A 23963-nucleotide genomic window follows, 5' to 3' on the forward strand; every position below is an offset into this window, starting at 1 on the left:
ACTTTCTCACTTGCTAAGGAATAACCATAACACACTTTCAGTCCTCTTCCTTTTAACTATGGATATGACCACACTCAAATTCAGTATCTGGCAGCTAAAATCCCCTAAATCTACAAACAAATAAAGGAACATTGTCATTTTGCATTGGGGCCTGCTGTCTTCTTCTAAAAGAGAAATTTTAAATCTTCTGGAGTGCAGGTTCAGCAGTAGCAAGGTTCAATTTCTCCTCAGGCAGTATCCATTTTATTCACATCTGGTGGGTCCAGTGCATAATTACCATGTGCTTTAGAGAAGAGTGAGTTGTCAGTTCTGTGTAATAGGGAACAGTCCATTGCTTGGCTAACTGCGGTTAAAGTCCTTGAGTCTTCCAAGTCTTAAGAAAGACTCAGTCCCCCAGCTGGAGTGGGTGTAAGGGCTTGTCAGATGGATAGGTGGACCTACAATGAGCAATTGTGCAGAATGGTTAGTATTTCCCCTACATATTGCACATATTGCTTCATTTTTGACTCATGCTCCATATCTGAGGGTGGTTCTCCCATAACTGAGATTCAGAAGGGTCTCCCATAAACTATTTCAAAATGGCTTAAGTCTACTTCTAGGCACTACCATAATCCAGAGCAAAGCAATGGGAAGTACGCAGTCCCATTTCAAATGCATTTCCTGGCATATTTTGCTAGGATCTTCTTTATTGTGAGTCATTTTCTCAGTCTTTCCTGTAGACCGAGGTCTCCAAGATGCATGTAATTTCTATCTTATTTGCAGTGCCTGTCCAATCTTCTGGGAGATTTCCAAAGTGAATGATGGTCCATTGTCTTTCTGAATACTATGAGGGAGTCCAAACCTGGGAATTATTTCTCTAAGTAGTTTTGCTACCTCAGTCTACTTCTTAGTTCTAGAGGGCTATGCCTCTACCCATCTGAAAAAAGTGTCCACAAAAACTAAAAAAAAATTGAAATTCCCTCTGGTTTTAGGTATTTGTGTAAAATACTTGCCAGTCTTCTAATGGGCATAACTCTTTATATTGCACTCCCCTTTTCACTGGCGTGCGTTCTGTCTTAGGATTGTTTTTGGCACATGTCTGACAAGCTTGGGTAATCCTCTGAACAGTCTTTTGCAAAAAGGGGTCCTTCAAATGTGGCCTAATGAGGTCACCAAAGCATCCCTTCCATAATGTGTCCTTTCATGTAGATGTTTGAGGATGGGATACACTAGAGTCTCAGAGAATAAGATCCTTCCATGGGTGTTGATCTTCCATATGGAATTGGGATCAGTGTTAGTGAATCCCCATTCACAGGCCCGTTCCTCATCTTGTTCTGTATAATGAGGTTTAAATTTTGTTCTTGGCAGTTCGATATGGCAGCCTAGTTCAGAAAATTCACTGCCACAAGCAATTGTGAAATCTCTGCATGTCTAACATTCTTGTTCCTTGAGGTTAAGAGTCCTTTCTCCTGCCATATTGCTCCATGGTCATGGACTGCCTTGAAGGCATATATGCCGTCTATGTAGATGTTAATTTTTCCCTGGGACAGTACTAATTCTTTCGTGAGGACTATCAACTCAGTTCTTTGTGCTGAAGTTCCTGATGCGGGGACTTGGGCTTCTATTACCTTGGCTATGATGAGTACCACATACCCAGCTCATCGGTGGCCATTGTCCATGAAACTGCTCCCCTCTGTACATAGCTCCCAGTCTGGTGCTACCAGTGACTGGTCCAGTAGAACTGGCTTGCTAGTATAAATCTGGTCAGTGATTTCCAATCAATCATGTTGGAGGGCTGAGTCTTCCTCTGAGTCCATGAGCAGAGTGGCCAGATTTAAAGTTGAGGTACTTCTCAGAGCAATATTTTTGGATTTTCCTACAGAGTGGCCTGGTATTTTCTCATGCAACCTGCTCTCAGCCAATACCCTCCTGTTCCAGTAGAGTTAGGACCAATTCTGTAGTAGACTGTCCCAAATTGGACTTCTCAGCTTCCTATAAGATGTCACAGGAGCTGCCACTGCTCAAAGACATGATGGCCATTCCTTCGTCATATGATCCAACTTCTTTGAGAGATAGGCTATGGGTGTGGGAATGTTTCCCAGAGTCTGGGTTAGTAAACTTAATCCAACCCTCTACCTACATGAATGTAGTATTTGAAAGACTTCTGTAAGTTGGGCAATCCTAGTGCAAGAGCCAAAGCCAGCTTTTCCTTCAAGGTATCAAATGCTACCAGACAATCCTTTGTCCATTCTAAGGTTCAGAGTCCAGTCCTTTCAAGGAATTGTACAGTGGTTTTGCTATAAGTCCAAAGTTTGGAATCCAAATTTGGCAGAACCCTGCAATCCCTAAGAACCCACAAACCTCCTTTCAGTTCCTTGGGATTGGTATTTTTAGTGTAGCAATGGCTAGTTTTCTATCTACCATCAAGCTCCTAGTGCCCTGTTTCAGTTGAAACCCCAGGTATGCCATCTCCCATTTTCAAATCTTGGCCTCATGAAATGATACCTTATATCCCCATTTTGCCAAATGATTTAGGACTGTGATAGTGTTGAGCAAACAATCCTTATCGGTATTGTGAGGTATCAATATGTCATCTACATACTGCAGAAGAATTGATCTAAACTGAATATTCCTTATGTCCTTGGCTATAGTTCACAAAATATAGTCAGGGAGTTCTTAAACCTTGTGGCAGCATAGTCCAGCAGTATTGGCGCATGGCTTTTGTCTCTGGGTCCTGCTATTCAAAAGGAAACAATAATTGCACCTGTTCATCTTTTGGGATGCAGAAAAAAGCATCCTTCAAGTCTAGGACTGAAAACATTGGCTATCTCCAGGCACCATGGACAACATAGTATAGTGGTTGGTCTCCATAGGATGACTGGCTTGCATAATGTCATATATGGCTCTTAAGATCCTCTACAAATCAATATTCACTAGAGTGAGCTTTTTTCACTGGAAATATTGGAGTGTTATCAGACTAGCATGACCAATTTAGTTCTGATTTTAAGAACTTGTGCAATATTGTCTGAATCCCCTCTAAAACCTTTTTTTTTAAGTGGGTACTGTTTCTTCCATGGGATTCATGCCCCTTCTTTTAAGTTGACTTTTATAGGTTGCACATTAACTGCTTTATCTGGGGTTCCATCAGTCCAAATAGGGCCTGTTCATAGATTTCAGGTGGGGAGAGTTTGCTTCTGAGATCTTTCTGGCAAGTAAGGAGCACCTGGAACTGGAGAACATGTTCCAGTGGGACCTGTATACATAGTTGCTGTTTTTCAGAAGAAAAAGTTATTTGTGCATGCAGTTTGCAAAGTAAATGTTGTCCCAGCAGTGCAATAGGCTGGACTGGCATGTAGAGAAAACTATGTACAATCTTTTGTTCCTCAAGCTGGCATTTTTGGGGTTGAAAGAATGCCTGTTTTTGTAATTTTCTAGTCACTCTAGTAACTGTTACTATTTTGGAACTTTCCATGGGTACTTTTGAATCCAGCAATGAGCATGTGGCTCCTATATCTACAAAAAAGTCAAGTGGCTTGTTCCCCACCATCAACTGTACCTGGGGCTCCTGTGGGGAAAGAGTGATAGGTCAGGAGATGTCCAAGGGAGCCCATGGTCCTCCTCATTCATCATCAGGCTCCCCTTACCTTTTTAGCATTTCCCAGCGAGGTTTTCCATCCCTACCTTCCCTTTTGAATTTTAGGTACTCCTTTCTCCAGTGATCCTACTGTTTACAATAGGCACATTGATCGGTACTTAGTGGGCCTCTCTTTTTCTCTCTTTAGGGTCCTGCCTCTTCTCATCTTGCCACCCTGTTTCTAAGAACACTGTGGCCTGCTTTATCTTCCTTGGGTCCTGGCCATTGTAGGCTTTAATGTCTATGTTTACCAGCTAAGAGGAATTCATTCCCAATGTCCCATGTAAACTGGAGTTTTTTTTCTGTTATCTAGGGCATATTGCCCAATAAAAGTCATGTTCGCCATCTGCATATTCTCTGGTGCCTGTGGATCAGCATCAGTGTGCTTTCTATAGGTCTGATAGATTTTCTAAAAGTTCAGAAAGGTCCTCATTTGGCTTTTGCAGAAGGGTCTGTATCACATTCAGGCTCTTTTGCTTGGGTACCTCTCTTAAGCCCTTTCTGTATGTACTTTCTGTAATGTTCCAGGAAGGCTCGACTCCCACCATTTGGGTTCCAGTCAGGCTCTGTCAAGGGAATTGCTACAGCTAGGTTGGAGATATCATTAGATTCTCTTGGTGGAGGCCATATTTGTTCTCTTCAAGGCCATATTCTCTTCATTAGCCATATTTGTAACAAGCTGTCTCTCATCCACTGTTAGTGGGATATTTAGGAGAGCCTATACAATCTGCCCAGTTTGGATGATAAGTGGCAGAAATGGAGGCAATAAGTTCTGCCATTCTCTGAGGTTCCTCCCTATAGAGAGTTTGGAATTTTTCCAATTCAGTACATCTGAAGTGGAGAATGGAGTATGGGGCCAAAAGTAGCCAGCTGGCCGGCCTTCCTGAGTTACTCTGCCTATGGGGGATTGCTTCAAAGGGAACTGCCTTGTTCCAGATCAGGATGTTCTCTGGCCAGATTGGGTACCCTGATGGGTCTTTGAGGGGCAGACCCATCCCACATCATACAGGAGTGGAGCCATTGTCTCTGTAGGCCCTACTTCAGGGATAGCTAGCAGTGGGGGTGGCGATGGAGGAGGTGCTATGAACCTTATGTCCCTTGGGTTCAGGGCATTAATGAGGCCTATTACCTCATTCTCCTCTTCCTGAGTACTATCAGGAAGAGGTTTCAAGGCCCCTTCCCTTCTCTGCACCATCATGTGGATCTTTGTCTCTGGTGAAATCCTATTATTATGCAATGACATGAATGCCTTGACATAACCGATTTCATCCCACTTATGTAACTGTTGGCAACATTGTTCCAGTTACATAATAGTACAGTAATCTAGGGAACCATCCATGGGCCCCCATTACCCACAATCCAAAATTTACATAGCCCACACAGTATTACAGTAATGAACCAATACTTCCTTGGACCTTGGATAATGGCTGTACGTACCCCAGTACACTAACATTTTACCCAGAGGGCTCCCTTCAGGAACCAACCCAGAATGGCCTCTGCTGGCCCAGATACACAACAGGCCCAACCCTATGACCGCAAGAAGCCAGGCAGCCTGGGAACATACAGAGAAAACTGGCATCCATGACTCCGTTATTCTAACAAATGCTTGTAAGCAAGTTTTTCTGCCATTCAGTTGCATAAACAGGCCTTCCCAAAACTTGGCCTATTCTCACTCAGACCCCGGTTCACAGCCCTGAAATTCAGGTCATCCTTCTTCCTTCCCAGAGTCTGCTTCCTTCCCAGACCCATTTTCTTTCTACCTGCCAGGCATGTTTAAGTAGCCAAAGTTTTTAGTGGGAGTGCAGAGAACTTTCCAGTGACTGGGAAGCTCCACAGTCCTACTCTTTGTGAGGGGGGAGTCAATCTGCCACAAGCAGCTGAGGCCTGTTATATAGGCCTATATATGAGGCCTAATAATGGTGCACGTTGGGCACCATTATTATAACCAAACACCTAGTGGGGTCCTGTTGCTAACCACTCATAGACAAAAACTCTAGAGACAGAGTCAAATTGAAAAAAAGAAGGAAATTTTTTTTATTTAAAATATGCACAGCAGGTTTCTTGATGGGACCTACCTCCAGCCAGAGGAGTGCACAGGCGGCTGTTGGGTGGCTGCTGAGGGGGCTTCCTGAGACTTCGTGTGTGGGGGAGGGGCTCAGGGCTTTTTGCCTGGCTGTGCCACCTCCCAGAATCCTCCAGCCCTAGCTTTCTTACCCCTTTCTTATGAGCCTAGCACCCACAGCACTCCTGGTCAGGACCAGAGCTCTTGGGGATGGGCATGAGGCCTGTCCTGGCAGGCCTGCACTGGCATGGGCCATTGGCAAGCAGTGGCCAAGGCTTCCTGTCTCGGGAAAGGGGTGGGGCTTTCTGGCCAGCCTCCCTTCTGGAGCCCACCAGCCTCCCTTCTGCCCCCATACCAGCCTGCTGCACTCTTGGCCAGACAGGTCCTGGAGAACTTGGGCAGGGGTTCAAGGTATCATCCTGGCAAGGCCTGCCAGTTCCGGAAACTCATCCCCCAGCCGCAGACCAACCAGCCAGGAGGTAGGGGAGCCAAAGCACCCAATTTCTATGGCTCTGCATTTTTAAACTGTCTCCATAATCCCTTGCACAGTGGAATAGGTGGGAGGGTATGTCCCTTCCATCCAATTACCTCCTCAGCTTTTGGTACCAGCCCTATGCCCATGACTCTTTTTGCTGTGTCATGCACATGTCATGTGCAGGTCCTGGTTGCTGGGGTGACACACACCACCTTCGGTGCTTCAGTCCTCCCCATTACAGTGTCATATATTATGTTAGCCCTTTAATAATATTTGCAATAGGGAATATGCTGACATTTTGTGCCATGCATTCTCTATAACAGGGGTTTCAAACTCATTTTCACCGGGGGCCACATTAGCCTTGTGGTTGCCTTAAAAGGGCCAAAATAATTTTAGGACTGTACAAATATAACTACTCCTTAACTGTTAAGGAGTTGAAATTACATTTGTCCCTTTGAAGGCAAACACGAGGCTGATGTGGCCCCCAGTAAAAATGAGTTTGACCTATAATGTGCTCCATTTTACAACGGGGAACTGCAGCTCAGCTGGTTAACTGCACTGGTCTTAGTGTTAGCATCTAGTTTTTTCCCCCCACTTTACCCTGGTGATTTCTAACACTGAAGAAGGGCTCTGATGCATAGGAAGATTTGTAGAAAGCATTGAACTATTCAGTGCTACTGAGTGTGGTACTTAACCTCTTGGTGAAGTCTGTGTATCTCCTCTCAGGAGATTGTATCCTGTAGGCCAATATTTCAGTTATCTACTGCTACATAAATAATCCACAATATTTTTTATTTTAAACAGTGATTTGTTTCTGTTGTGGTCTTTGTGGGTTGGTAGGGTTTAAATGGACTAGTGAGTGGGATAGTGTAGTGGGAGGTGAGGCTGAGAAGGAAGGACCTTGTGGGTCTCAGCTTCAGATGGATGCTACCTTTCTGGGGCCTCTAAGCCATTCTTTAAATGCAGATAGTTTCATATTTCCTTAACTGGGAGAGATTGGTTAGGGCAAATGATGGGAAGAATATAAGAGCCAAGAAGGTAGCCAGAAAGTACCTATAGAGGATACGTGGGGATCAGAAAGAATCTGAAAAGGATGCTGTCGGTACAGTGCTTGAGAGAGCCGTTAAAGTTTCTTAGGCTGGTGGATGTTAACATTGAACATTTGTTGTTATTGATGGTATTGCTACAAACCGTAGAATTAAGTGTCACTGTTTTTAAGAATTTTTTTTGGTTGCAACTGATAGAAACCAAATACCTCCCAAGGAATATATTGGTTCATGTAACTGAAAAAATCACAGGAATAAGTCTAGACTTTAGGTGTGGCTAAACCCAAGGACTTCAGTGATGTCAGTCAGAACTCAGTATCACCAAAAATGTCCCTGATTTCTCTGAAAAGTACAATGTTGGTAGAGCCTGGAGCATTAGGGTATTGTTGCTGAACTCAGTGGGTTTACCACTTGGAATGCTCTATTCAAAAACATGATGTGGTTGTCACAAGGTAGTTTTATTTTCTTACAGCAAGTAAAGGAGACCAGATTCATGTCCAGAGCTTTGCCTCCCTGAAAGGGGACTTAGCCATTGGTTATATACACTATTTAGTCATTGTATGTTGATTTCAGTTGGCTAGACTTACTGGGTTGGGTTTCTGTAAGGTTCATCCTGTTAAAGCTGGTCTGCAAAATACTGTGCTACATTTTAGCATTTAGCAAGAATAGCATTTAATAAGAAAGGCCCAGACCTTGAGACCCTTATTCTAACAGTATCTTCTACAGGACTTACATTTTATTAATGCTTTCAGTCAGTATTCATAAAGACCACTATTAAAGAGAAACATATGAGGAGAAAATCCATGAAATGATAAAACATTTAGCAACACCACACACTTATTAGAATGGCCAAAATCCAAACACTGGCAATAGCAAATGCTGGTGAGGATGTAGAGCAACAGGAACTCTCGCTCATTACAGATAGGAATGTAAAGTGATACGGCCACTCTGGAATGCAGTTTAGAGGTTTCTTACAAAACTGAACATATTCTTTTGCCCTGGCTGGTGTGACTCAGTTGATTGGAGTGTCGTCCTGTGACTGAAAGTTTGCATGTTCGATTCCTGGTCAGGGCACATGCCTAGGTTGTGGGTTCTGTCCCAGGTCTGGGTGCATATCGTCCCCAGTCTGTGCATGTGCAATACCCATTTCCAGTGGACACTTGAGGCAACCAGTTGATGCTTCTCTCTCACATTGATGTTTCTTCTTTCCTTTCTCCCTTCCCTTTCTCCCTTCTTCCTTAGTTTCTCTCTCTCAGAAAAGAAAAGAAATAATGCCCTTGGTGGAGAAATAAAAAAAAATTAAACTAAACTTACTCTTACCATACAATCCAGCAATGGTGCTCCTTGGTATTTACCCAGATGAGTTGAAAACTTATGTCCACACAAAAATCAGCGTATGGATGTTTATAGCAGCTTTTTTTTTTTTCATAATTGCCCAAACTTGGGTACTACCAACATGTTCTTCAGTAGGACAACATGGGTAAACATACAATGGTACGTACGGTGGTAGGCAATGATATATTAATCAGTGCTAAAATGAAATGAGCTGTCAAGCCATGAGAAGACATTCAGGAACGTGAAATGCATGTTGCTACACAAAATAAGCCAATCTAAAAGGCTACCTACTGCGTGATTCTAACTATATGACATTCCAGAATAGGCAAAACAGGCACTGTCAAAAGGTCAGTGGTTGTGGCAGGAGTGAAGAGGGGGAGAAGAATGAAGAGGTAGGACACAGAGTATTTTGAGGGCAGCAGATCTATTCTATATGATAAGTGGATATGTCATAATGTTTGTCCAAACCCATAGAACGTGCAAGACCAAGAGTGAACCCTAAGGTAAACTGTGGACCTTGGGTGATTATAATTTGCCATTGTAGATTCATCAATTGTAACAAATGTACCACTCTGGTAGTGGGTGTTGATATTGTGGGGAGAGCTATGCAGTTATAGGGACAGGAGGTATATGGGAAATCTCTGTACCTTCCTCCTGAATCTCAAACTGCTCTAAAAAAATAGTCTTTGAAAAGTTATAGCAGCACATTTTAGCTTGCTGATCCAAGAACATTGCCTGTGTTTAAAACTTGAAGTAGCAGGAGGAAGTAGGAACATCAGTCTTGGTAATGCCTGCTATAACCCACCCTTCAGCCCAAACTTCTTAGTCTAGTAGTTTGTAAGTAGTGTATAAGTTTTCATATTCTCTCTTACTGACAGCGACAGAACTGAATGCTTGTTGTGTCAGGCAACATGCTATGAACTGTATAGTACTTATCTCTTTAAGCCTTAAAACAATCCTATGATTTACATATTATTATGTGTATTTTACACATGAGAAACCGAGGTTTAGAGTGGTTAGCAGCTTGACAAAGGTCTCAAAGTTAGGAAATTTTAGAGCCAAAATTCAAATCCACTCAATTGGAAACTAGAGCCCTATTCTGGAATGAATTATGTGGTTTCACATCTCCAGAATCTCTTTCTTTCCTGATGCTCAACCAGACCCTCTAGCTTTAGGCAAGATGAGTGAGCCATGTGAGTTACTGTGCTTGTCTCTCACGTGGACAGAACAGACACACTGATAACTCTTCATAATGTGCTTGGGGCTCAGAGAGGACTGCTCCTGCAAACACTTTTCAGAGGCAACTTTAGCCATCTCCCTGTTGGAAGTTTGGTCAGAGCATCCATCTACACGTGGCAGCTGGCTTACTTGCGTTCAGAAACCCACCAAATGACATGAGCTTTGTGAGCTGTTTTCCTTTTGTTGATGCTGACAGTTACTGAGGGGTGTGGGAAAACTGGAACACCGTTGCATACCTTCCAGGTATTTTCAGGAGACACCTCTAAATAAACAAGAAAAACCTGAACTTTTTGGCTTTGTGTAGCTTTAGAAGGACCAGAATTCTTTTGTTTTGAGAACATAAGTAAACCCCACATAGCACATTCCATGTAGACCAGAGAATTATATTCTGTCTGTGCATTCCTCTTCCTGTGTTCAAAACAAAACAGAAGAAATTATAAAAGCTCATTACTTCTCGAAAGCAATAGACTGAATGCCTTAAATGAGATTTCTCCAAAAGTTAAAATGAATAAATGTATGATCACTTTAAAAAGTAATATTTGTCTATTTTTAATGTTAATTTTATCATAGTTCTTTAATAAATTGACATAGTTTCCCCAAACTGTGAACTTACCTTGAAGTCTAACAACTTAACATTGAAATTGTAAATTGCCTTTCATGAGGAGGAAATGAGATCAGTGTGTTTAGATGTGTGTTTTATATCATTTCCTAAATGGAGTGAATGACAAAAGTCTTAAGTAGGAAGTTCCTAGTTACTACTAGGTCAGAATCAGATTTGTCTTCTCTGATATTTTAAGGCATTGTATTATGGATTCTCAGGTTATATCAGATACCCTTAGCCAAATAATATGTATAAAAATACATTCTGAAATCAGTCAATACATCTGACTGGTTGAGCCACCATGAAGGTGCTATCCATACACATAGTATATGTAATAATATATGATAGTATTATATATTATTATATATTATATACATTTACACATGTATATAAATAATATATAATTATATATGTGTATGTTTACTGATCAACTTCCAGCTGGAAATTCTTAATAGGAAAGCTCTATTTCAAGCAGTAAAGCTGGTCATCAGCACTATTCAATACTAACACTACTTATGTACATTTAAATTAATGTATGAAGAATTCATTGAGTTCTTATCTTGTACTAGGCTAAGTGTTCATAATAAATATGAGTATGCCAATATCTTTCTTGCAGTTTACAGCATAGCTTTTTTGGAAGAGAGGAAAGGTGGACTTTCAAGCAAATAACTCTGTTGTGGTAGAATAGCAAATGCTCAGTCAAGGCTATATGCAAAATACAGTGTTGGCACAAAGAGAAGAGGTTCAGCATTGGGGTGGTCAGAAAAGACTTTCCAGAGAAAAATAAACTTGAAATTGGGTCTCATAAGAAGAATACAACATACCAGCTACACATAGAGTTATGCAACAGCATGGTGAACTCAGGGCCTGGTCAATAGTTTTGTAGTTTAACCTGATTTTACAATGTAAAACAAGATTTGTTTTAATAAGATATGGTAGGACACACAAACATGAAAATGATATTTTTGAAGGTTGAAAATTTTGTACTCAGATCCCTAGAAACAGGAAGTACCGCATTGCCCCACAGGGCCACATGAGGAAGCACCAAGGTCAGTTGGGAGGTAGAAGGAGCAAGGCAAAGCATAGGCAAAGTCTTTATTGTGGTTTCTGTGTGAAGGAATGGACAAGCCAAGGTAAGCAGGCATAGTTTGGCTAGTTTGAATAATTTCAGAAGGCTCCAGGATATAGGGACTACTCCTAGTTGTCTGATACCTGTTTCTGTGGTGCCTAGGGCAGGGGAATAGTGACTTAAAGTGTTAGAGTTTGATAAAAGAGGGCATGGGCTCTAGATTGGTTGGTTTACATATGAAAGTCACACTTCCCAGAGAGTCATTTGCTGTCTCTAATTATCAGCTGGCCCTGGGAGAGTGTTTTATGCTATGATCCTGTTTAGCCACAAAGTTACACTAGGAGACCAACATCAAGGGTTCCTTGGGTATCTTCTAAGGTCAAGAAATTAATCAGCACCTTGATATACTAAAATCTACTCCAGGATTAATAAACTCATTAGCCCATGTCTGAGTGAAACAGACACATTCAGAGCGCACTGTTCATGGTATTCCCATTTCTTTTCTCTCATTCTTCAAGTGTGAAGAATTTGGAAATAAGATTTAGAAATGAGAGTAAAGAGTTAGAAATCTCAACATACAGCCACTGAGAGAAATGTTGTCCTCATAGCTGACACATTAATTGGAGGGAAAAGAGCCCCAGGAGGGCATTAGAGCCACCGAATAGCTGATGGTTTTGTAACAGCATTGGAAGTAATAAAGAGCTCTTGACAGATTTTGAGCAATTCAATAATAACTTAGACCTGTATTTCAGGGTAATCTTTCTCCTAAACAAAGAGGAAGATTGATTGAGGGGTGTCAGGTCTGGAGATGTGAAGATGAGGAGACTCTTGCAAGTGTTACTGGGAAAGATGACAAGGGGCTAGAGTAAGGCAGTGATGGCTAGAATAAAGAGGAGAGGACACATAGGAGCGATATTTAGGGTGTAGCAATGTTAAGCTTTTACTGGTCAGTTGTGGGTGTGAGAGGGTTGAAAGTGGTAGCTCTGTTGACACTCAGGTTTCAGGTGAGCTGTAGGGTGGTGCTGCCACAGCCAAGGCAGGGAATATGTGAGGTAAAAGGTGTGTGGTGGGGAAGGTGAAGAGTTCTGTTTGGGACTTACTGAGTTTTCTGGTCTTGTTGAAACATACAGATTAAGTAATTTAGCAGGCAGTTGAATTTAAGGGCCTGGAAAAAGTAATTTTGGTCACAGAGTACTGATTGTAGCAGCTTTGAGATAAAAGTAGGAATGGAATGTGAAGCATAGATAGAATGAATTAACCTTAGAGACAGTTTCCTGTCAGAAAGATAATAAGGGAGAAAACAGGATTTTGAGAGTACTAATAAAAAGTGAATACCAGCAGCAGGAGGAAAGCAAGTTTGAATGTCATGAGACTAAAGATGGGGTAGGAACATAGTGAAGTTTTGGAATGTCTACCATGTAACCAAGTCCCTGTGGGAGGATAAGACTCCTTTAGCCAGTATGAACTAGACCTGTAGAAGTCTTGGGTCAGATGAATTTGTAGACTTCAAATATGTGTTGGCTTTAAAATATGCAGTTGTGTGCTTTAACACTGCTCAGCCTCCTGGCAAAGCATAGATGGAATGTTCTGGGTAGATGCAAGCACACAATATTGATAAATAATGGTTTGAAGACATAGGACCTGGAGAAACATGAGCTCTACACTGAATGGAGAGAAGTGTTTGAGTGAGAGATTCACTGGGGGAAAAGGAAGGCACTGAGATCTTTGTGTAGTCATGATGGAGTCCAATAGAAACCAAAATGTAGGTTCAACTGCCTACCTCAATGAAAACCATACTCGTGAGACAGGTACTAGTGCAAAAGGAAAGAGGTTTGTTCAGGTGTCGTGACTTGGGAGAATGGTGGATTCCTCTGTTAAAGACCATCCCCTTCTTGTTCAAGTTCAAAGTTCTTAAAGGAATAGGGAGGGGAGGACATTTTCTTCTATCCAATTGTCTTGCTAGCTTTTGGCACTCTCAGGTCCTGTACATTCATCTTTCTAGCTTTTGGTGCACTCAGTATAAGAACCTACCCCTCTTCCATTTTTGCTGATGGGGGAGACTCCTCAGTGCTCCTTGATTATCTGTAGTAGCAGTTCTTCCCTTCAAAACTCTGGACTCTTCTAATCTTGCAAGGATAATAGATAGAGGCCTTATCATATATAGTTTCTTCCTGTTGTCAAGGGGCATGGTCTTATCTATCCCTGGGTCCAGAGATTCTTGCTGTCTACTAAAAGGAGAAGGGGGTCAATAATGGAAGGAAAGCTTTATGTGAGGAGGAAGGATGGCTGACTTTGGAAGGCAGAACAGGCGATGTTTAGAGGATGGCGCTGCAGAACAAGCGAAACTGGTAGACTGCTTCATATTTCAAGAGGCAGTGTTGCAGATGGGCTTCCAAAGTGAGACCTATTGTGTAGACAAAGAATCAAGTATTTAGTGAGGAGTATGCCTAGTTGTGCAGGGGAAATTATAGTGAAATCAGAAACTGGAGAGACTAAAGGATCCTCATGATCTAACCCGGAGTGGGGCTTTGGGTGACATACCCAACAGCAGGTTAAGTTTGCCAAGAAAGCCACTGTCTGGGAAATGTGGACAAAGGTGTTATAGGTAGCAACTGTCAAAAAAATAAATAAAATAAAATGTAACATTGTCACTTAGCTTTGGGAAGTGACCTCATCCCTAATCTGGAGCAAGGTAATAGGCAGTGCCTGGTCCCATTTCAAATGTGTTTCCTGTCATGGTCTTTATTTTGTGGTTCATGTTCTCAGTCTTCCATATAGATTGGGGTCTCCAAGATGCATGCATTTCCCATTGAATCTGTAGTGCCCGTCCTATCTTCTGGGAGATTTCTGAAGTGAACAACAGCCCATTGTCACTTTGAATGCTGTAAGGAAGTTCAAACTGAAGAATTATTTATTTGAGTAGAAGGTTTGCTACCTCAGTTGCCTTTTCAGTTCTAGTGGGGTATGCCTCTGCCCATCCAGGAAGGGTGTCTATAAAAACTAATAAAAATTAAATTTTCCTATTGTTTTAGGCATCTGTGTAAAGTCAACTTGCTAGTCTTCAAGTGGGATATCCCTTTATATTGTACTCCCTTTCTTGTTGGGGCACATTCTATCTTGGAATTGTTTTCGTTGCATATGTGACAGTCTTGGATAATCTTTTGAGTGGTTCTTTGTAAATGAGAGTCCTTCAGATGTGGTCTAATTAGGGTCTTTAAATCATCCCTTCCATAATGCATCCCTTCATGTCGGTGTTTGAGGATGGGATATACTAGAGCTTCAGGGAGTAAGATCATGCCATCAGTGTTGACCTTCCATATAGAATTAGGGTTAGTGTTAGAGAACCCTGATTCATGGGCCTATTCCTCATCTTATAGTATGGCCCTCGGGTGCCTTGTCTTGCTCCTTTGTTGGCAGTTTGGTTTCCCTGGCTTGTTTGGGAACCATCTTTCTCGTGTCCTGGGCATGCATTATGGCAGTATGGTTGTTTGATGTCCTTATTCCCTGAGGCTGAGTCCTTTTTCTTTCCATATTGCCCCATGAGCACGGACTACTACCATGAAGACATATTTATAGTCAGTGTAGGTGTTAAGTCATCTACATATTATAGAAGAATTCTTGATTTAAATTTAATGTCCCTTAATCTTCTGCTAATATTTCCTTAAATATTGTGGGGGAATTCTTAAATCCTTCTGGTGACACAGTGAAACTGTGCAGCCAAGAGGGAGGACCCAAATAGGGATTTGGAATGGGGTTCAGAACTCAAGGTGTCCAGGAAATATTAGGATGTCCTCACCACTTCCCTCACAGGGAAAGGGACAGACAGAGCAGGAACATGCAGAGCTATTTTGCATAGCAACAGCTTTGCAGCTAACCTCTGGCATGGTCATTTAACATATCTATAACCTTTAACTGGTTTCACAGATATGTTAAATAGCTGTGGCCATGCTTTGAGTTAGGGGGATGGGAGTGACTTCCTCCCAAGGTGTAACTGAGAGGCAACTCCCCTAGTTACAGCACCTGCGTGAGAGCTTGGAGAAGATTGGCTTCATGCCATGGGGCCACGCCTGCCCAGACTCACGATGGCAGCCCAGTAAAGCTAGAAGGATATGAGAATGCTGGCAAGTGTAGCTGATTGTGGGAGGAGTCAGAAATGGGGCTGCAGAGGAGGATTGGTGCGAGAATTTAAACCCAGAAGTGGCAGCCATTAAGGGAGAACCATGTGGCTTTAGCCAGAGTGCAGACCCCCTTGCAGCTTTGCCAGGGAGAACCATACGGCTTTGGCAGAATGGAGACCCCCACAGCTTTGCAGAGGAGAACCATGCTGCTTGGTCCTAGCCTACGACACAGCTGATGGTGTCAGGAGCCTGAATCTACTTCTTTTCCTGAGATATGCTACCCAGTTTAGGGCAGAGGGAGAAGAAGGCACTGTGTGCATCTGTGGGTATCCTAAAGGACTTTGATATTTTAATGCAGACATTAAGTCACTACTTTAAGTCTGTATAGCTTGAGATAAACATTTCCTTTCCTTTTCATGAATCTCTGGTATTGAGAGACGTCTTTCCTCTACAGTAGACGATGTGAACCTAGTGGGGGATCCTTTTGGTAATAGTATATCGTAACCCCCCCCCCCCCGCCCTAGCCCTGTGTTCTGTAACAATAGTCCAACAGTATCAGAGTGGGGTTTTAAATTCTGGGTCCTGCCATTCAAAGGCAAATAATGTTTGAGCCTGTTCATCTATTAGGTTGCAGAAAAAAAGCATCCTTCAAGTCTAAGACTGAAGACCATTTGCTATCTCCTAGGTAGTCTAAGTATAAGGGTTGGTCACAGTAGGATAAATATCCCAAACAATGTTATTTATGGCCCTATGGCCCTATACAAATTGATGTTCTTCAGTGTGAGGCTTTTTGACTGGCAAAATGAGGGTGTTATAGGGAGACTGACATGGTCAAGTTAATCCTGATTTTAAGAATTTCCACAATACTAGTTGAATCCCCTCATCGGGGGCCACATCACCCTCTCAGTTGCCTTTAAAGGGCCAGGTATAATTTTAGGACTGTATAAATGTAACTACTCCTTAACTAGGGTCAAGGAGCTCAGCACTGCTGCCAGGTAGAAACAAGGTGCCGGGCCAGATAAAACAAGGCAGAGGGCTGGCCAGATTCAGCCTGTGGGCCTTGTGTTTGCCACCTGTGCTCCAAAGCGTTTTTTAAGAGGGTGTTATTTCTTAGTGGGATCCATGCCCTTTCTTTAGGTTAATTTTTACAGGTTGGGTGTTAATTGCCCTACCTGGGGTTGCATCAGCCCAAATGGCTCTAGCAACCTGCTTGTAGATCTCATGTGGGAAGATTTCACCTGAGTCCTTTTGGGCAAGTTTGGAGCACCTGGAACTGGAGAGCATGTTCCCAAGGGACTCCTAAACATTAATTCCTACTTCTCAGGGGAAAAAGTTATTTGTGTAGGCAATTTACAAAGTAAATCTTGGCCTAGCAATGGAATGGGGCAGTTTAGCATGTAAAGAAAACTAATCAAAAGTTTCTGATCCCCAGACTAGCATTCAAAGGTTGAAGGAACACCTATTTTTGTAATTGTTCATTCCAGTAACTGACACCACAGCTGAACTTTTCCTGGTTAGTTTTGTATTAAGTGCTGATTAGGTGACCTCCCACATCTGTAAGGAAGTCAATTAGCTTGTTCTCCACTGTCACTTGTACTCAGGGCACCTGTGGGAAAATAGAAATAACTTGAGAAGTATCACGGGTAGTCCCTGGGCCTCCTCATTCATCATCAGATTCATCATTCTTTCTAACATTTCTTGGCAAGAGCTTCTGTCCTTTCTATCAATATTCTTCTTTTTGAGTCCAGGCAAACCTTTCTCCAATACCCTTCCTCTTTGCAATAGGTTCATTGATTGGCATCTAGTAGGTCTTTTGAAACCTTTTTCTTTTGGGTCCCACCTCTCCTGGTTTCCCCCACACTGTTTCTTTGAAAACGGTGGCCTGTATTTATTTCCTTGTTTCTCGGCCATGGTAAACTTCAAAGGCTATGTCCACCAGCTGGGAGGGATTCACTTCCAATGCCCCATCTAAACATTAGAACTTCCTTCTGATGTCTGAGGCACTTGCCCAATAAAAGTCATGTTTACCATGTAGACATTTTCTGGTGCCTGTGGATCAGCGTCAGTGTGCTTTAGATAGGCCTGATAGATCCTTTCTAAAAATTCAGAATGGTCTTCATTTGTTTTTGTTGAATGGCTAATATCATATTCGGGTTCTTTTGTTTGGGCACCCCTTTGTCAGCCCTTCTAATACGCACATTTGCAGTGTTGTAGACAGACTAGGTCCCCACTGCTTTGGTCCCAGTTTGGCTCTATCAAGGGAATCACCTCAGTTGGGCTGGGGGTCACATTGGGATTCTCTTGATGAGCCTTATCTCTGACTAGCTGCCTTCATCTCCTGTTAACAGGATATTAAGGAGAACCTGTACCTTTTCCCAGTTTAGATGATGAGTGGCAAAGATGGAGGTGATAAGATCTGCCATTTCTGAGAATCCTCCCTGTATGAGAGGTTGGAATTTTCTAATTCAGTAAATCTGATGTGGAAAATGGAGTAGGGGCCCGGTAGTGGCCAGCGGGCTGGCTTATTCTGCCTATAGGGTGTTGCCTTAAAGGGAATTGCCCTGGTCTGGATAGAGATGGGGAAATTGGGTCCCCTGCCAGGTGTTTGAGGGAGAGACCATTCCTTCATCATAGAAACATGGGGCTGTCACCTCTCTGAGCTCTATTTCAGGGGTATCTAGCAGCTGGGGTGGTGGTGGGGGAAATCTTCCCACTACTAATCCTGGGTCTCCTGGGTTCAAGGCATTAAAGAGACTCATCGCCCCATTTTCTTTCTGTTACTGTGTTTTACTATCAGACAGGGGTTTTAAGTCCATTTCCCTCCTCTGCATCATTAGGTTGTTCCCTTTCTTTGCTGAATCCTTATTGTGTAAAAATATAAATGCCTGGACATAAGGTATTTCGTCCCATTTCCCTGACTGTTAGCAAAACAATTCCAATTGTATGGTTATGTACTAATTTAGGGAACTATTTAGGGGTCATTTCCCTCCATAGTTTAAAGCATATATAGGCTAAGAAGTGTTATGATAAAAAACCATTTGCTCCTCAGTCATTGAATCATAGCTGTACATAGACTGGTTTGCTAAAATTTGGCCCAGTGAGCTGAACTCCTTTCAGGAGTTAAACCTGAACAACCCCTGAGGGCATGAAAGTACAAACCCAAAATCATAAGCAGAGAAAGACCCTAGACTAAGTGGCAAATACGAACAAAACTTGGATTTATTAATTCTGTTAGCCCAAATGAGCATTCACAAGCAAGTCATAGCATCTTATCTCATGCTAACCAATACTGCAAGCATTCCTGACCAGACCCAAGTGGCATGAAGCCCAGGAAGCAGGGATAGCCTACTAACCAGTAGTGCAAATGATCCTAACTCTTCCTAAGTGGTACAAAGCCCTAGTGGCATGAAGCTCAGTTGTCACGAACAGCCTACCAACTGGTGCCCCAAATGGTCCTACCCAGACTCAAGTTGCATCAAGCCCATATGGCATGAATTCCAAGTAGCGCAAAGCCCAATTGGCAGGGATGGAGGACCCCCAGTGTGTACACTAGTTCGACTTACGCAGTCTTGGAGTCTCCCTGCTCCCCAGAAAACTATTTTCTTTCACCAGCCAAGTGCTTCAGGTGGCTGACACCTTGACAAGGAGTGCAGGAAAATTCCCTGAAAAAAGCTCTCAGCACCTGCTGGAAGTCCCCATAGTCCCATTTCTGGGGTCAGCCTGCCACAGGCAATTGGGACCCCACCTCAGGCCCTCCAGGACTTACCAAGGTCCATACTGTCCCAGTGGAGTCACCCAAAACTGAAATCAAAACACAGGTTCAGCTGCCTGCTACAGTGGAAGCCAAACCCATGATAGAGGTACTGGTACAGAAGGAAAGACGTTTATTCAGGTGCTGTGACCTGGAAGAATGGGGGACTCCTGTGTTAAAGTCCATTCCCCTTTCTGCTCAAGCCCAGAGTTCTTATAAGGATAAGGAGGGAGGCCTTTTTTTCTATCCTATTATCTGGCTAGCTTTTGGTGTACTTGGGTCCTGTTCATTCAACTTTCTAGTTTTTGGTGCACTCACTGTAAGAACCTCCCCCTGTACCATCTGGGCCTATAGAGGAAACTCCCTGACACTCCCTGACTATCTGTGGCAATACCAGGACATGAGAATATTGAGGAGAGTTTAGTGAAGGTTGTTGAGGCCAAGGACATTAATAAATGGTAAGCTCTGATCCTTTTGCTCATTCACATAATTCAAGGCCTCCTGGATTGTAGAAAATTTTTTAGTGAAGTGGGGTGTGGGGGATATTAAACTCTTAGATAAGCCGTTTTTGTTTTATTTTTCCCCAAGTGTTTGATATGAAGATACAACAACCAGTAAATATTTTATCCACAGTTTGATTTATACCTTAACAGTCATTACTTTAAAAAAAAAGTTTACATGTGGAAAACATCATTAGCTTTTTTATAGCCAATAAGATTCTTTGACCATTTATTAATCTAAGCTATCCATCCCCAAAGGGTAGTTCAAATATAAATTCCATTTATGACCTTGTTGAACAAAAACAATCATTACTTTTTCAATTAATTCAGGATGAGAGGTGTTTATTTCCTATGAGAAGCAGGCAGCCTCCAGGGCCATGTATTCAGTGAAGAGTGTGGTTTATTCTACCAATGAATCCTTTGTAATGAAGGAAAAACTAGTCCAGTGCTGTAGCAAAACCATCAGCTGGTTAGCAGCTTTCATGCCTTTTGGGGGCTCTTCTCCCTCCAAATAATGTGTCACCATGAAGACAACATGCCTCCCAGTGGCTCTATGTTTGGATTTCTAATTTTTTACTCTCTTTCCCAAATCTTAATTTCAAAATCTTCACACTTGAAAAGTGAGAGAAAAGAAATAGAGAACCATGCATAGTGTGTTCTCATGTGTCTCTGGTCTTTTAACTCACATGTTGGCTAATGGGCTTATTAATCCTAGAGTAGATTCTTAGTATGTCACAGTGCTGATGAATTTCTTGACCTTAGAAGATACTCAGGGAGCCCTTGATGCTGGACTTCTAGTGTGACTTTGTGGCCCAACAGGATCATAACAAAAAACACTATAACATAGACACTTTTAAGGGTGCATTTATTTGATTATTATCCTTCATGATATAAAGACAATTTGATTGCCTGTTCATGTGTGTCATGTGCATCTAAAAATATTTTGTTTAAGGTCATTTTTACACTAGGAAATACTAATAAAAGTAAGACTTACTGAATCCTAATTCAGCTTCAGGAAGAATTATTTTGGAAATGGGCTATTAAGATTTTTCCTTCAATAAATTGATTTTTTTGTCATTGTTGTGGACTCTTCCACAAAAATGGAGTATGAAATGTCTCTGTGGATACGAGGCCTAATTTCAAGAAAGTACATGTTATCCTTTACTTCTCGAACACAGCTAGCTGCAAGTATTCGTGCCTGGTAGCAATATTTAAAAATAGATTATACAGGCAAAACAGTCTGTATGTTCACTTTCAAGCACGATATTATTTTAGAGGGATCTTATAAGTGCATAGCTGTACCGAGTCAGCTCAGACAGCTCTCATGATGTCTTGTGTGTACTCTGGCAGATCCTCTTTCAGAAATTCGGATGTGCATTTAGGTCAGTTGTTATGAATGTGGGGCTGTGACCAGGGTTTTGGATGTTGTTCCCATTTGGCACATTTACTGTAGCACAGAGGCAGTAAAATTATACATGAATCCTTTCCTGCCAGCTAGCCCCATGGGGGTACAGCCCCTCACAGGAATGGGTGACAAGTGTGTCTGGATACCCCATTCCTAGTCCTGTTGCTCCTAGGGGACGTATGTCTTCTGGGACATTTCATAGCATAATCTGATCCATCTTGTATACAAAGCAAAGGTAAAAAGGAAATTATTACCTTTAACATGAATGGTAGCCTTATTTACTCCGACTGAGGGACTGTGACCACAGGCTTTAGTTACATGTAACAGTTCCCTATAATTGATCATAGTTTTGAGAGCCTGCATGATTTTTGCAAGGTCAGTGACTTTAATCCCACCCTAACTTTATTTCACTGTCCTTGTGTTCTCCAGGAGTGTTAACAGGAGACTAAGGATGTTAGAGGACAAAAACAGATGCCTTCAGTAGCTGCTCCGGAGCAGAGGGGGTGGGAATGACAAGAGTCCTGATCTCCTTCCTGCAGCAAATTCCAGCAAGCACTGCAATGTGCCGCCTACGCAGAAGAGCAGTGTCATCTGGTCTAAGGCCACTAATTCTTTCAGTGAGAAAGTGGGTGGCATAGCTTGGAGAAGAGAAGTTGGATTCTTAAAAGAGTAAACTTTAAAACTATAGTTCAGGTTTACTCTTCAGAAATTGATCACAGACAGTCATAAATCATGTTGGAGATTCAGGAAATGATTACCATTCATCTTGGCCTAAACTCCTTTGGAGGATACTCTACATTCCACTGTTTCATAATGTATAACACATGTTTACAGTATTCTGTAATTTATTCTATATTACAGACTAGTTAAGTACCCCTTCCCATTCTGCTGACAGATGCCCAGCATGATAAAGAGAAGGGCAGCTGGTTGCTGGAGAAAATGGCCCATGCGTAAACCTTGCTTGAATAAATGATGAAATGTAGAAAGAAAAGTCTAGCAGAAACAAATAGTTGAGCATTTTTACTGATGTGAACCAACACAAACAGGCCTGTGACCAGTTTCATGTTAATAATATCAGCCAACCTATGCACCATACTTGATGGTTTATAAAGCATTTTCGCAGCTGTCCTTGTACCAGATACAATGAAAGGAGACAAAATTCCATGATCTGAAATGGAGTCTTACCCTGTTCCTGCAAATGACACTTGTCCTGCTGAGATATGCCTGTTGCTTTAAGACAATCAGCTCTTTTCCTCACCTTTTGCTTATTAGGTCCTTGTGCATCTGACTTAAGAGTAGCCAGGAGTGTCCAACCCATAGTTTGCACATCTGCACACAACAGAGCACACACCGTTATGCAAGCATATGATGAAGTTACCTGCCAGGGACTCTGCTTTCTCCCAAGGTTGCCCTGTGATCTGTGGAATGAATTTTTTTCTGGCAGCTGCAGCCATTTTCTGGTTTGCTGTGGGGAGAAGCAGCAGGTATACATTCTTTGAAGAACTGGGGAACATTTAATGGTGATAAAATTACCAGCAGAGTTTGAATAAAGACTGCTTTCCAACCTTTGACCTTCCTTTTCCCTTGATTGTTGATAGCAAGAGAGCCATTTCAGCTGGTAGAAGGTGAGAATGTTAAGATCTTTTTGTTTATTTTTTGCTAATGCTCAGCAATTCTTAGGATTAGTAAGTTACTCCTCCATGACTGGAGGCGTTTTTGTAGGGAGTTGGGAAAGGGCACAGCACTGAGAGCAAAACTGTCTCCATCGTTCTTTCTTTATGTCCTGGGGACTTTTATTTTTAACCAAGCCAACTTACGTTTCCTGCAGCTATAAGAGGGGAGGGTATTTTAAATTTTTAATCACAACCTCTGTCCACAGAAATTATCTGTTACATTATCTCCTGTAGACAAGACACTGCCTTTATTTCTTTGTTTTTCACTTTTTAAAAATTTTGCGTAGGCATGCTTATGTTAACACTGTTTCCACATTTTTTCCTTGAGTTACAAATAATAGGTATTTCTGGAATTATCATATTGGCTACCTACATTATTCCTAAACTGTTAAAACATTTCAAGGAAGCTACCTTGCATTTTCTTGAGGTTTGTTTGTTTGGTCATTTGGATAACTGCTTTTATGTTCATTTTTAGGGAAGATGTTTAATGTTGGGTTTTTTTTCTTGTTAAGAGTTAGAAGTCCTAGATGATTAAAACCAATTAAGGAAATACTTCTGTGCAGTCATGATGATGTGAATAATATGCAAGTGGGGGAAAGACCTATTCGATGATTTTCAGAACACAAATTTGGTCCAGCACATGTGAAGGGAGGTATCTGTAGAATCCCTGCTGGCACACTTGGTACAAGACTGTTCGGTCCCCAGAAGTAGACAGTGGTCAGTAGACTGACCACTCAACAGAAGCCTATTTTTTAAACATTTATTTTAAAAATCAATGGTCAAATCAAATCTTTTCTCTTTTAATCATTGGAAACATATTTTCCTACATATGTTCTAAGTTGCCTCTTTATTCTAATGTCACAAACTTTGACATATTTTTTGATGGGGTTATTTATTTTGTTGGAAAATTCTACCAGTTTACCCAAATCTAAAAACTTTTGAAAACTTAGCATGAAGAATATGATTTACAACTTGAACAAGTGAAATACATTTGTTATTTTAGGGCCACAAATAGAATATTTACATGTAATATCTAAATTCCATTCATAATGGCAAAGCTTCTGAGGTTTATGTCA

General features: G+C 41.8%; 1 protein-coding gene and 1 long non-coding RNA gene across 3 annotated transcripts in view; one reads left to right on the plus strand and one right to left on the minus strand.

Moving 5' to 3' along the window:
- Positions 1-23963, plus strand: part of CTTNBP2 (cortactin binding protein 2) — a 181851-nt gene that overhangs the window by 43812 nt on the left and 114076 nt on the right. The gene's annotated exons all lie outside the window — the stretch shown is intronic.
- LOC123824552 overlaps positions 17059-23963 on the minus strand; it is a 35626-nt gene continuing 28721 nt past the window's right edge. The window contains exons 3-4 of the long non-coding RNA XR_006786725.1: positions 22593-22679; positions 17059-17164 (exon numbers count right to left, since the gene is read on the minus strand). This is a non-coding gene — a long non-coding RNA (uncharacterized LOC123824552). The remainder of the gene's footprint in view (positions 17165-22592; positions 22680-23963) is intronic.

Source organism: Phyllostomus hastatus, unplaced genomic scaffold (assembly GCF_019186645.2).
Source record: "Phyllostomus hastatus isolate PE091 unplaced genomic scaffold, TTU_PhHast_1.1 phas_contig_118, whole genome shotgun sequence".
Lineage (NCBI taxonomy): Eukaryota > Metazoa > Chordata > Mammalia > Chiroptera > Phyllostomidae > Phyllostomus > Phyllostomus hastatus.